This window comes from Bufo bufo, chromosome 5 (genome assembly GCF_905171765.1).
Source record: "Bufo bufo chromosome 5, aBufBuf1.1, whole genome shotgun sequence".
In the NCBI taxonomy this organism is placed as follows: domain Eukaryota; kingdom Metazoa; phylum Chordata; class Amphibia; order Anura; family Bufonidae; genus Bufo; species Bufo bufo.
The window spans coordinates 245,381,857-245,397,428 of record NC_053393.1 but is presented as its reverse complement, the minus strand read 5'-3'; positions in this window follow the sequence as shown (position 1 = coordinate 245,397,428).

Genomic DNA, 15,572 nt, shown 5'->3' with positions numbered 1-15,572 from the left:
CCCGCATTACCCTGTGTGTAGCCCCAGCAGTAGCCCCTTTACTGCTGCTGCCTTGTTAACCCTTTCTTGGGATTACCCCTGCATAGTTACTACCCCATGTTCCTTGGCCTGCATGTATTAACCCCTGCAGTGCCACAATTGTGTGATTAAACCCCTTGTACCCCGTAGGGACAGTCAGTAGCCAGGCGGGTGGGTTACTGATATTTGTGTGTATGTAAGTGTATTATTGTAATTGTAGTTAGATCCTGGGGAGGACTTGGGACTGTGTTAGCGTAGTTAGAACCGTATTAGTGTGTTGTTATAGCGTGTGTACTTATATTGCTGTGTGCTGCTATAAATATATCTATCTATTCCCTTGATATAGATATATATATATTCATAGGCAAATATTTTATACTGTGACGTGTAGTGTGTTAATAAATACCTTTTATTTAAAGGGGTATTCCCATCTTGCTACTTCATTCTCAATTGCTGCCAGCTAGCTGTTCACTTCCTGGTTTTTCTGCAGCTAAGGCTGGGCGGGCTTAGGCAGCTAGAGTGAAGGCCGGCCACACCTCCTTATGACATCACACTGAGAGCTGAGTCCTGCCTGCTAGTTCATGTGAAGATTATGACTCATCACTCTGGCAGCCTGCAGTGTCTGTGAGGGGAATGGTCACTCAGAGAGCCATGTGAAGTGAGCTCAGTGTACAGTAACACGTGGCTGTTCTGCAGTTTTACACATAAAATATCTGTCTGATCTTTTACAAACCCATTCTGTGCATCAAAAACTATAATTCCATATTATACATTAGCCCAAAAGCTTGACCAACCCCCACCCACCAGCACTGATGCAGATTTGTTTCCATTACAGCTGTACTCCAGTTGTGTATAAACCTCACACTATGTATCTTCAACCAGCACTGTGTCAGAACACCCTGCATATTCAGCTCTGCTACATCAGTTTCACTTTCACCAGCATTGATGCTGACCTTCCACATATACAGCTCTGCTACATCTGTTTTTATCTTCAACCATCACTGTGTCAGAACACCCGCATATACAGCTCTGCTACATCTGTTTTTATCTTCAACCAGCACTGTGTCAGAACACCCGCATATTCAGCACTGCTACATCAGTTTCACTTTCACCAGCATTGATGCTGACCTTCCACATATACAGCTCTGCTACATCTGTTTTTATCTTCAACCAGCACTGTGTCAGAACTCCCGCATATACAACCCTGCTACATCTGTTTTTATCTTCAACCAGCACTGTGTCAGAACACCCTGCATATTCAGCTCTGCTACTTCAGTTTCACTTTCACCAGCATTGATGCTGACCTTCCACATATACATCTCTGCTACATCTGTTTTTATCTTCAACCAGCACTGTGTCAGAACACCCGCATATACAGCTCTGCTACATCTGTTTTTATCTTCAACCAGCACTGTGTCAGAACACCCTGCATATTCAGCTCTGCTACATCAGTTTCACTTTCACCAGCATTGATGCTGACCTGCCACATATACAGCTCTGCTACATGTCTTTATCTTCAAACAGCACTGTGTCAGAACACCCGCATATTTCAGCACTGCTACATCTGTTTCTCTGAGCGAGTGCTGCCCGATACTGCGAGTGAAACATACTGCGCATGCGCGGGCACCCGATACTGCTGACGACGTGCGCGTTCACGTTTTACAGAATAGGCCGGCCGCTGGATAGGTTAGGATGTGGTGCGCAGGCGCGGCACATGGATGCGGCCGGCGAGATGAGGCCGTATCCATGGGATACCAGCATAAACACAGGGGAGTGAAAGGAGCATTTTTATGCCGAATGGTATTTTTTTTTTTAATTACATGTATAATAAGAAATGTTCAGTGGGGGGCAATGATTTAATGTAACCCTATTTAATGAAGTGGGAATACCCCTTTAAGCACAGTGTGTAGTCTTTTGTAGTAGTAAGGCGCCGCAGCAATAGTCGCACGTAGTGTAGTTCAGTGGAGTCTATAGGTAACAGAGGTAGTTAGTTAGTTAACATAGCTAAATAGGTTATGTATTTCTATTATGATTTAGGCATAAATAGGCGGAGTCATCATTAGACGACTCACGCCTATTTATGAATATGAATTATTGATATTTGCATAAATATCAATAATTAATATCCCCTTTAACACCAGATATGCTTGTACAAGGATTGTGGGGTTTAAGAAGAAGATATGCAGTAGGACAGCTCTGCTGGTGTGTCCTTGATGACTGTAGACTGGGCTTCTCTTTCCCAGAATGTATTATACTCCCACAATACAATAATCTTTATTAACAGAAAAACAAAGTGTAGTACATTTTTAACACCGCTAGATGGTGCTGTAACCTAACTAATAACTACAGAAATGCAGGAATTGCAGCAGAATGAATTAGAAATGAAATAGCCGTGATCCGAAATTATTCTGAACCTCTTCTGGGGGCAGAACAGGTGTCATATATTGTGAAGCACTCGGGTTTGAGCGAACAGTGGGGGATGCTCACTTAGGCGGAGAGAGATGCGTGTGGGGGGATGCTCACTTAGGGGGAGAGATGCTTGTGATTCATGTCCCTTGTGATTCCTGCTTCAGTGGGAGAGTGTCTAGTTCACGCTACACTTCCTAAGTGTCTGGTTGTATGAGCGTTGCCTGGGATACAGGAAGCCAGGTGGGTTTGTGGCTAAGTTGCTGGACGTGTTCTACAAGCGCAAATAAGGGGATATATTATGGGTAGTGAAGGGGCAGCTAGAGGGTTGATTAGCCCTAATAATACTGGGGATTAATCCTAATAATATTGTGGATTGTGCCATCTAAGATGAAAAATGAGGGCTTTCAGGGGTGTATCAGTGAAAAAATAAATAATTAATACTCACCTTATCCATTTGAGTGCAAAGAGGCCACCTCTATCTTGATTGAAGATCTTGAATGAAATCTCACACGATCCGTGATGATGTCATCACGCTCACCGCCGTGGAGACGTCATACGTCACAAGAGATTTTGTGTGGGATCTTCAATCAAGATGACCACGGTGCACTCGTTGCACTCAAATGGATGAGGTGAGTATGAACAGTTTTTTCTTACTGCTATTTCAGGGAAAATTGATTCGATACCACAAAGCATGAGGAAAATCGGTTTCACAGTGAATTGAATATTTTCTTTTGATTCGCTATACTCTACCTGTGATGGCTACTCTAAATACTTTGCTGTACCCTTTGGCCTATGTAATACTCCGGCTGTCTTCCAGGAATTCGTTATGGGATCTTACTTGTGTTGTGGTCCACCAATGTTATATCCTGGTCTTTTCTCCTGATCTTAATACAGTGCATTCGGAAAGTCTTCAGACCCTTTCACTTTTTCACACTATGTTATGTTGCAGCCCTGTGGTAATATAAAAAAAATTCAACTAACCCCCCCATCAATCTGCAAACAATACCCCATAATGAGAAACTGAAAACAGAATTTTAGAAATTTTAGCAAATTTATTAAAAAGGAAAAACTAAAATTTGGCATGGAAATACAGTGGATATAAAAAGTCTACACACCACTGTTAAAATGTCAGGTTTCTGTGCTGTAAAAAAATGAGACAAAGATATATAATTTCAGAACTTTTTCTACCTTTAATGTGACCTAAAATGAACTAAAATAATGTGGTTGCATAAGTGTGCACACCCTCTTATAACTGGGGATGTTGCTGTGTTCAGAATTAAGCAATCACATTCAAAATCATGTTAAATAGGAGTCAGCATACACCTGCCATCATTTAAAGTGCCTCTGATTAACCCCAAATAAATTTCAGCTGCTCTAGTTGGTCTTTCCTGAAATTTTCTTAGTCGCATCCCACATCAAAAGCTATGGTCCACAGAGAACTTCCAAAGCATCAGAGGGATCTCATTGTTAAAAGGTATCAGTCAGGAGAAGGGTACAAAAGAATTTACAAGGCATTAGATATACCATGGAACACAGTGAAGACAGTCATCATCAAGTGGAGAAAATATGGCACAACAGTGACATTACCAAGAACTGGACGTTCCTCCAAAATTTATAAAAAGACGAGAAGAAAACTGGTCTGTAGTGATGAGTGGCAGGGGCAATATGCAAATTCATGATATTTTGCGAATATTTGGGCGAATATTCGCCATATATATTCGCAAATTCGAGAATTCGTTATCTCAGTCATTATTTTCTTTATTGTGAAAATCGGCAATTGAAAAATTCGCGATAAAAATTTGCAATCAACGCTACTCCTAAAGTCAAAGATATTGCAGCTTTCTTATTGGCCCACAAGCTAGAAGCAGGGAGGGATCATGTGTACTGTTAAAAAAAAAAATCTTGAATATTCGAAATTCCGAATATATATCACAATATTTTAAATACTCGCGATAAAAATTTGCAATTCGAATATTCGTGATCAACACTATTGTTGTGTGTGGCAGCAGCAATATATATTTTTAGCGCAACCTGCAATAAATTGCCAAAACTTAACAGACCCAAAAGTCCTTTTAAGGACTATTGTTGTGTGTGGCAGCATCCATATCTATATCTATTTTTAGCGCCTCCTGCGCTAAATAGCGTGCAATAGTTAGGCAGCGACATTTGCTGCACCACATCTCCTGTGTAAAGTGTGCGCATCCAAAAAATATCTGACATCCAGTGTACTTTTTCCGTGGACGGTGTCCGCTTCTGACAGTGACATAACCAGTGCCACATCTGCAGTGCAACATGTGCGCTTAAAATTTTTATCTGTGACATACAGTGTACTTTTTCCTTAGACGGTGTCTGCTGCGGACAGTGACATTACCAGCGCCACATCTGCAGTGTAACTTGTGCGCTTAAATTTTTTTATCTGTGACATCCAGTCTACTTTTTCAATAGACGGTGTCTGCTTCTGACAGTAACATTACCAGTGCCACATCTGCAGTGTAACATGTGCGCTAAAAAAATGTATCTGTGACATACAGTGTACTTTTTTTTATGACATTACTGGTGGTACCTCTCCTGTATAACTTTTTCTCATCCCAAGTACCTGTGACATTGCCTGTAATTTTTTATTAGTGACAGCATTGACATTATCTGCGGGAAATCTCCTGTGTGACGTTTCCACATCCCAAATACCTTTTTAAATTTGTTTGAGCATACACTTTCAAATCCTACGCTACTGTACGTGTGACAGACTTTCAATAATTGTCACCGCCACTTCTGTGAGAAGGTCTGGCAGACGTTCTTCTCTACCTCTTGTATGATGTTCTTTGTTTTGGTTTCACTTTCTCATCTCCTTTCCTTCTGCCAGGTGTCACTTATTTAGACATAATTGTATTTCTTTATATTCCCTCCCATACTGCCTCACTTGGGTTTATACTACTTCCTGGATGAAGTGTTCACTGCTGGAGGCTGCGTCTGCTGTTTGCTCAGGTTAGTCCTTTACTTTATTGTGTTTGCTTGCTGGCTTGATTCTAGGTGACCCTGACTCCCTCCGTATTAAGTGCAGGGAGTCGGTGGTCGTGTCCCCTCACTATTATAAGGTTTTCAGGTGTCACACAGGCTTAGGTACGTGGGCATGCAATCGTCTACCATCGAGACTCTTGTATGTGCATAGCAGTCAGGGAGAGCTCTTAGGGTTTTATAGGGCTCACCTAATAGGTCCTTAGTTTGGGATCAAGCCAGTCACTCGTTTATTTATATGTTCCAGCTATCTGTAAATCTCATCCATGACATTATAAACCGCCATAACCGTCTTAAGCATGGATCCGGTTTCAGCCTTGATTGACCGCATGCAAGGTCTTTCGCTGGAGGTAGCAGATCTCCGTAAAACTGTGTCTCAGTTTCAGATGACCGGTTCTGCTGGCGTTCATGGAGTTTGTTCCGAGCCTAAGATCTCGCTTCCGGATACGTTCTCCGGGGGTAGTGAGAATTTTGTTCGCTTTAGAGAGGCTTGCAAACTCCATTTTCGCCTACTTCCCCATTCCTCTGGTGATGAGGAGCAGAGGGTGGGGATCATCATTTCGCTGCTCAGGGATAATGCTCAGTCTTGGGCCTCTTCGCTGCCGGTGGGGGCACGGCCCCTCCGATCAGTGGATGAATTTTTTGTAGCCCTGGGGCAGATATATGATGACCCAGATCGTATTGCTCTGGCTGAATCTAAACTGCGTTTTTTATGCCAGGGTAAACAGTCCGCAGAGATATATTGTTCTGAATTTCAGAGATGGGCAGCTGATACTGGTTGGAATGATGCTGCACTCCGAAGTCAATTTTGCCATGGTCTTTCGGAAAGATTGAAAGATGCATTCGCTTTTCATGAGAGACCAGCGTCCTTCGAGTCAGCCATGTCTCTAGCTGTTCGTATTGACAGGCGTCTTAGAAAGAGAGAGGAGACTACTCTTTCCTGTCATATTCAGCCCAAGGACAGTGGGGCTGTCTCATTCAGTGCGCAGTCTGTCTCAATCCCCTCTGAGGAGGAGGCCATGCAGCTGGGTTTGCTTGCCTCTGATAGTAGAGGATTCAGCTCTCAGAGGAGGGTTTGTTTCTGCTGTGGGGGTATAAATCATTTAACTAATGTTTGCCCCTCTAGGAGATTCATGAAGTTTTCTGAGGGTAATAAAAACAAAAAAAAAACTCTAAAAACTTTCCATTTGCTACTATTGGCAAGGTTGATGCGGAAATTGAAGGTTTGCTGTTTGCTTGTAGTTCCCGTTTTCTCCTACCTGCCAGGGTGGCGCTAGACAGCAAGAACATTGTTTGTGAGATTTTTGTAGATAGTGAAGCAGCTGTCAATCTCATTGATAATCAACTTGCAACAACGCATGTTTTCCAGGTATGCACTTTGGAAAAGGATATGCCTGTTTTTGCTATCGATTCCGCTCCACTTTCCCAAAGATCGTTAAAGGGCATAGTTCACAATATCCGTTTGACTGTGGGTGACGCTCATGTTGAGGATATGTCATGTTTCGTCTTAAACGGATTACCTACTCCTCTAGTGTTGAGGCTACCCTGGCTCACTAAACATAATCCCACCATTGATTGGCAAGCAAGGCAAATAAATGGTTGGAGTGAGTTTTTCAGAGAGAATTGCCTCAGGCATCTCTTTCAGAGGTTTCTACCAAGACTGTGCCATCTTTTCTCTCTGAATTTTCGGATGTGTTTTCCGAGAGTGGCGTCCAGGAGTTGCCCCCTCACCGGGAGTACGACTGCCCTATTAATCTCATCCCAGACGCCAAGCTGGCAAAATCACGTCTATACAATCTCTCCTAACCTGAAAGGGTCGCTATGTGTACTTATATCTCTGAGAGCCTGAGAAAGGGACACATCCGACCCTCGAAGTCACCTGTTGCCGCTGTTTTTTTTTTTTTAAGAAAAAAGATGCTTCTTTAAGACCTTGTCTGGATTTCAGGGAGCTGAACCCTATCACGATTTGTGACCCATATCCGCTTCTTCTGATCCCGGACCTGTTTAACCAGATTGTTGGGGCTAAAGTTTTTTCTAAGTTGGATTTAAGAGGGACATACAACCTAGTCAGGGTCAGGGAAGGGGATGAATGGAAGACAGCCTTCAATACCCCTGAGGGTCATTTCAAAAATTTGGTTATGTCCTTTGGTTTGATGAATGCTCCGGCGTCTTCTAACATTTTGTGAACAGCATTTTTTTTTTATCATTTAATGGGGAAATTTGTACTGGTGTATCTAGATGACATTTTGATTTTTTCTCCTAATTTCAAGATTCATCGGGACCACCTATGTCAGGTCTTGCTGATTCTGCGGGAGAATAAATTGTACGCTAAACTGGAAAAATGTGTGTTTGCGGCTCCGGATATTCAATTTCTTGGTTTTCTTCTCTCCGTTTCTGGTTTTCGGATGGACCCTGAGAAGGTCCGCGCTGTGCTTGATTGGGAGCTTCCTGAGAATCAGAAGGCGCTGATGTGGTTTTTGGGTTTTGCCAATTATTACAGAAAGTTCATTTTGAATTATTCCTCTGTTGTTAAGCCACTCACTGATATGACTAAAAAGGGGGTGGATTTTTCCTCGTGGTCAGTAGATGCGCTTAAAGCCTTTTCTACTATTAAAAAAAGTTTTGCTTCCGCTCCCATTTTGGTACAACCTGATGTCTCTCTACCTTTTATTGTTGAGGTGGATGCTTCTGAGGTGGGTGTGGGTGCGGTCTTGTCTCAGGGTCCCTCTCCTGCTAAATGGCGACCGTGTGCCTTTTTCTCAAGGAAACTATCATCTGCAGAGAGAAATTACGATGTGGGAGATAGGGAGTTGTTGGCCATCAAATTAGCTTTTGAGGAATGGCGCCATTGGTTAGAGGGAGCCAGACACCCTATTACCGTGTTTACCGACCATAAGAATCTGGCCTACTTGGAATCGGCCAAGCGTCTGAACCCGAGACAGGCCAGATGGTCTTTGTTCTTTTCTAGGTTTAATTTGTGGTTACGTTCCGCCTTGGGGTTAAAAATGTGAAGGCGGATGCCCTGTCACGTTGTTTTCCGGGAGGGGGGAACTTTGAAGACCCGGGTCCCATTTTGGCTGAAGGGGTGGTCGTCTCTGCTCTTTATCCTGATTTGGAGGCAGAGCTTCAGGCTGCCCAGGCAGAGGCTTCTGATCTTTGTCCTCCTGGGAGGTTGTTTGTGCCTCTCGCTTTAGGACACAAGGTTTTTAAGGAGCACCACGATACTGTCCTTGCTGGGCACCCGGGGAGTAGAGCCACAGTGAATCTCATTGCTCGGAGATTCTGGTGGCTGGCTCTTCGTAAGACAGTTGAGGGTTTTGTGGCAGCCTGCGAGACCTGCGCTCTTGCCAAGGTCCCTCATTCACGGCCATCGGGTTTTCTCCTCCCGTTACCCATTCCTTCCTATCCTTGGACGCATCTGTTTATGGACTTCATTACGGATCTGCCTCGTTCCTCGGGGAAGACTGTGATTCTGGTGGTAGTGGACCGTTTTAGCATAATGGCACATTTCATTCCCTTTCCTGGGTTACCCAATGTTAAGACGCTGGCGCAAGCTTTTGTTGATCATATTGTTAAATTGCATGGCATCCCTTCAGACATCGTTTCTGATAGGGGCACGCAATTTGTTTCCAGATTCTGGAAGGCCTATTGTTCTCGCTTGGGGGTTCAGTTGTCGTTCTCTTCTGCTTTTCACCCGCAGTCGAATGGTCAGACCGAACGTGTCAATCAGAATCTGGAAACATATCTCTGCTGTTTTGTTTCGGAGAATCAGGAGGATTGGTGTTCTTTTTTGTCCCTTGCTGAGTTTGATTTAAATAACCGTCGCCAGGAGTCCTCTGATAAGTCACCATTTTTTGGTGCATATGGGTTTCATCCGCAGTTTGGGACATTCTCTGGAGAGGGGTCTTCTGGTTTACCTGATGAGGAGAGATTTTCCTCGTCTTTGTCATTCATTTGGCAAAAGATTCAGGGTAATCTGAAGAGGATGAGTAAGAGATATAAGCGTGTGGCGGATAAGAGACGTGTGCCTGGTCCGGACCTGAATGTGGGTAATCTGGTGTGGTTGTCCACAAAGAATATCAAACTGAAGGTTCCCTCCTGGAAGTTGGGTCCTAAGTTTATTGGGCCTTACAAGATCTTGTCCGTCATCAATCCCGTTGCCTTCCGTCTTGATCTTCCTCAGACTTGGAAGATCCATAATGTTTTTCACTATTAAAGTCCCTATTAAAACCTTATGTCCAACCCACTATACCCTCCTCTTTGCCTCCTCCTCCGATTATTGTTGATGGTAATCTTGAATTTCAGGTCTCTAGGATTGTGGATTCTCGCATTATCCGCGGTTCTCTTCAGTACCTCGTTCGTTGGGAGGGTTATGGTCCTGAGGAGAGGATGTGGGTCCCAGTGGGGGACATTAAGGCCACTCGTCTCATCAGGGCTTTCCATAGGTCTCATCCTGAGAAGGTGGGCTCTGAGTGTCCGGAGTCCACCCGTAGAGGGAGGGGTACTGTCACCGCCACTTCTGTGAGAAGGTCTGGCAGACGTTCTTCTCTACCTCTTGTATGATGTTCTTTGTTTTGGTTTCACTTTCTCATATCCTTTCCTTCTGCCAGGTGTCACTTATTTAGACATAATAGTCTTCCTTTATATTCCCTCCCATACTGCCTCCCTTTGCGGTTTATACTACTTCCTGGATGAAGTGTTCACTGCTGGAGGCTGCGTCTGCTGTTGCTCAGATAAGTCCTTTACTTTATTGTGTTTGCTTGCTGGCTTGATTCTAGGTGACCCTGAGTCCCTCCGTATTAAGTGCAGGGAGCCGGTGGTCGTGTCCCCTCACTATTATAGGGTTTTCAGGTGTCACACAGGCTTAGGTACGTGGGCATGCAATCGTCTACCATTGAGACCCTTGTATGTGCATAGCAGTCAGGGAGAGCTCTTAGGGTTTTATAGGGCTCACCTAATAGCTCCTTAGTTTGGGATCAAGCCAGTCGCTCGTTTATTTATATGTTCCAGCTATCTGCAAATCTCATCCATGACAATAATATATAACATTTAATATGAAGGCGAGCAGTAAGGGACAGGGCAGTGCCCGTAATGCTTATGGTGCACACACAGGCCGTGGCCCAGGGCTCGGTTAAACTGTGCCTGCTGCCAGAGCATAAGAAACACACTCATCCACGATACCTAGCTTGTTTGCAGGGTGGCGCAGGACACCACTCTTGAAGTCAGACCAGTGCGATCAGGTTGTTGGTTGGATTGCAGCAGATAAGGCTTTCAGTCGGTTAAGCACCACCCTGTCTTCCACCAAGTCCAGTCTCAGTAGCCAAGAGTCTGCTCAACACAATCCTCACCCTGATCCTCCTTCCTCCCACCATGGAGAGTCTGGGCAAACAAGTGATCCCACACTCGGATATTCTGAGGAGCTCTTTTCAGCACCATTCCTTGAAGAGGGACAGATCTTGTGCCCTGATTCCCAAACTCTTGAGCATCCACAGTCACAAGAAGATGATGGCGGGGAACGGCAATTACTGTTTAATGAGGTGGTTGATGATGAGACACAGTTGCCAATAACTCAACAGCAATTACTGTCTCAAGAGGTTGATGAAGAGGATGAGACACAGTTATCAATCACTGAGGTTGTGGTTAGGTCAACAAGTCAAAAGGATGAGCAGAGTGACAAAGTGGAAGAGGAGGTGGTGGACGATGAAGTCACTGACCCAACCCGGGAAAGTGGAAAGCCGAGCAAGGACAGCAGTACAGAGGGGGAGGGATCTTCTGCACCTCAACAGGCTGGAAGAGGCAGTGGGGTGGCAAAAGGGATAAGGCGGGCCACACCAAACAGGCCCGCAACTGTTCCAAGGAGCACCCCCTTGCGGAAATCTCCCTTGCCAATGGTTAGGTGTTCCGCAGTCTGGCGCTTTTTTGAGGTAAGTGCAGATGACAAAAGAATAGTAGTTTGCAACCTGTGCTGTACCAAAATGAGCCGGGCGTGAACACTAGCAACCTCACCACCACTAGCATGATCCGCCACATGTCATCCAAGCACCGTAATAAGTGGGACGAATGCCTGGGTCCACAATCAGTGTCTGCGGATCACACCACTGCCTCCTCTTCCCCTGTGTTACATGCTGGCCAATCCCCTGTCGAAGGTGCAAGCCCGGATGCCTCCTGCCCTGCACCTGGACCTTTGCATTCACCATCAGCAACCACATCCACTTCTGTGTCCCAGTGCAGCATCCAAATGACCTTACCCCAGGCCTTTGAATGCAAGCACAAATACCCAGCCACCCACGCACAGGCAACAGCACTAAATGCGCAGCTTTCTAAATTACTGGCCCTAGAAATGTTGCCATTTAGGCTTGTGGACACTGAGGTCTTCCGCAGCCTTATGTCGGCGGCTGTCCTGCGTTACGCAGTCCCCAGCCGCCACTATTTTTCAAGGTCTGCCGTGCCCGCCTTACACCAACATGTGTCCCGTAATATCACACATGCCCAGACCAACGCAGTTACAGGGAAGATCCACTAAACCACGGACACATGGACAAGTGCTTTGGGCCAGGGAGGCTACATTTCCCTGACAGCACACTGGGTGAATGTTATGGAGGCCGGGAGCGAGTCATACCCTGGGATGGCAGGCACAGGTGCCTACCGACACTAAGGATTGTGGGCCCTATGTCGATCAGGGTTTCCACAAGCACCTACGTTAGTGGCTCCAACCCCCACTTCTCCTCCTCCTCCGCCTCCTTCTCCACTACCACCTCCGATTTATCTGCGTGCAGCACCAGTCAGCCATCAGTCAGTAGCTGTAAGCAGTATAGCACTGCAGTGGGGAAGCGGCAACAGGCCGCGCTGTAGCTGATATGCTTAGGGGACAAACAGCACACTGTGGCAGGGGATAAGAGACCAGACTGAACTGTAAATTTTTATAGCTTTTGACCTCACAGTACTTGTCAACGTTTTATGCTTTACATTTGTTAGCTAGTGGTCCCTAGAGACCTATTTACGTTCTTGGATCAAGTACTGTTTTTTCTTTTAAAACTTCACTTTTATTTTATTCTTTTAATATATACTGACCTTTTATTCACATATTCATATTATTGCTATGCTAAAGACGTGATTAAAACTATCAGTGATGCGGATTTGCTCTATATTTTTTGCTCTCAGTAATGTATATAAGAATATACATTACTGAGAGCAAAAAATATAGAGCAAATCCGCATCACTGATAGTTTTAATCAGACTGAACTGTGGCTCTCTCCACTCCACCATACTTGTGTCTGATAATGGCCGTAACTTGGTGGCGGCTTTGGAGCTCGGCAAGCTCACTCACATCCCATGCCTTACCCACGTCTTAAGCTTAGTGGTCCAGTGGTTTCTCAAAACCTACCCAAATTTGCCTGAGCTACTGTTGAAGGTGCGCCGCCTGTGTGCCCATTTCTGCAATTCATCGACAGCTTCAGCCGTTCTATCAATGCTGCAGCAGCGCTGGAAATTGCCAGCTAACCGGCTGTTGTGCGACGTTAGCACGAGCTCGAACTCAACGTTCCACACGTTGGCCAGGCTTTGTGAGCAGCAGAGGACAGTAGTGGAATACCAGCTGCAACATGGTTTTGCCTTTCCAGTCAGCTTCCGCTATTCACAAGCGAGGAGTGGGCATGGATGTCTGACCTCTGTGAGGTTTTAAGAAACTTTGAGGAATCAACACAGATGGTGAACGGCGATAGCGCTTTTATCAGCATAACCATCCTACTTCTGTGTCAACTCAAACACTCGCTGCTCACAATTAAGGATGACACTTTGCATGTGGAAGAGGTGGAAATGGTGGAAGAAAGTACACAGGGTGATAGCCAGACCACCCTCAGTTCGTCTTCTCAGCGCGAATTGGACAATGAAGAGGAGGAGGATGAGGAGGAGCAGGAGATGGTTGCCTCTGCTACAGAGGGTAGTACCCATGGAAGTTTAATTACATCTGTTTTGCGTGGGTGGGCAGAAGAGGAGGAAGAGTATGAGGAGATTGAGAGTCATCCTCCTGATGCCGACAGCGATGTCTTGCCTGTTGGTACTCTGGCACACATGGCTGACTTCATGTTAAACTGTCTTTCCAGCGACCCACACGTTTTATGCATTTTAGACAACTTGGATTACTGGTTGCTCACCCTTCTCGACCCCCGCTACAAAGAGAACTTCTCATCTATCATTCCTCCGGTGGAGAGGCCGAGCAAAACGGTGCAATACCGGAAGGTCCTTGTTGAAAAATTGCATAAAAAATTTCCAGCTGACAATGCTGGCGGCAGAGTCCGTAGTTTCTTGGGCAACCGAGGAGGGGAGACAAGGGGAACACACAGCAGTTCCAACAGAGGCAGGGCAACACTCTCCAAAGCCTGGTATAGTTTCATAACACCCTGCCAGCACCCTCACCCTGATGCACGGCCTACTGTCACAAAGAGGGAAACATTTTGGAAGATGGTGAAGGAGTACATAGCAGAACGTGTCAGCATTCTCAATGATCCCTCAGTGACTTACAACTACTGGGTGTCCAAGCCGGACACGTGGCACGAACTGGCGCTCTACGCCTTGGAGGTGCTGGCCTGCCCTGCCCTGCCGCCAGCGTTTTGTCTGAGCGGGTATTTAGTGCTGCTGGTGGCATTATAACTATTGTTGAGCGCGAATATTCCAAAAGCAAATTTTTATCTCGAATACCGCCACTTTGAGAATTTGCAAATATTTTGAATATAGTGCTATATATTCGTTATATCGAATATTCGTCATTTTTTCTATCTGAACACATGATTCCTTCCTGCTTCTTGCTTGTGGGCCAATGAGTCATTCGCCCACAAGCAACTTAAGCAGGGAGGAATCATGACTTCAGATGGAAAAAAATATCAAATATTCTAAAAAACGTATATATAGCACTATATTTAATATAGTGCTATATATTCGTTATTTAGAATATTCGTCATTTTTTTCCATCTGAAGTCATGATTCCTCCCTGCTTAAGTTGCTTGTGGACCAATAACTCATTGGCCCACAAGCAAGAAGCAGGGAGGAATCATGTGTTCAGATGGAAAAAATGACGAATATTCTAAAAACGAATATATAACACTATATTCTATAGTGCTATATATTTCTTTTTCATCCACACCTGTATTGATTGCGTAATATTCGCAGATTTTCGGGTAAAAAAAAATAATGTAGAATATAACGAATATTCAAATTCACAGCTCACCAGCAGGCCCTCGCCTACAATCTTTTACAGGGTCAGTTCACCTGCAGGCCCTCGCATATAATTTTTTAGAGGGTCAGCTCACCAGCAGGCTCGCACCTAAAATCTTTTACAGGGTCAGCTCACCAGCAGGCCTGCACCTAAAATATTTTACAGGGTCAGCTCACCAGCAGGCCCTCGCATATAATTTGTTAGAGGGACAGCTCACCAGCAGGCCCTCACCTACAATCTTTTACAGGGTCAGCTCACCTGCAGGCCCTCATATATAATGTTTTACAGGGTCAGCTCACCAGCAGGCCCGCACCTAAAATCTTTTACAGGGTCAGCTCACCAGCAGGCTCGCACCTAAAATCTTTTACAGGGTCAGCTCACCAGCAGGCTTGCACCTAAAATCTTTTACAGGGTCAGCTCACCAGCAGGCCATCAATCATAATTTTTCAAGCGTGTATGATGCCCTCCTTTATGTGTAATAAAGGGTATATTGGAGATACCGGTTACTTGTAATTTTTAGCAGCCCTTTCACTTAGTGCATAGGCTTCCCACTACCGGAACAATTGTACCACTATGTGAATGAGGCCCTCCTTTATGTGATATACAGGTTGTATCAGAGTGCCTCTTCCTTGTAATTTTTGGCAGCATTTGCACTTTATATACAAGTAAATATACAGGAAAGAATGTTTCCTAACAATTTTTCCTCTAAAATCAATTTTATCTTTGGTTTTGTGCGTATTATTGTCAGTCTGTAAAAGTGCCGTACTACTTGTAGAACATCGTTCCCAGCAGCGACCTAGGAGTCCAAGATGCATTCAGACATCCTCTCCATGCTGTTCCCGGACCATTTAGGTAGTGTTTCCATAAATTTCTGACCTTTTTCTATGAACCAGACACCCTTTCCTCTTCAGAGCAGGGGGTG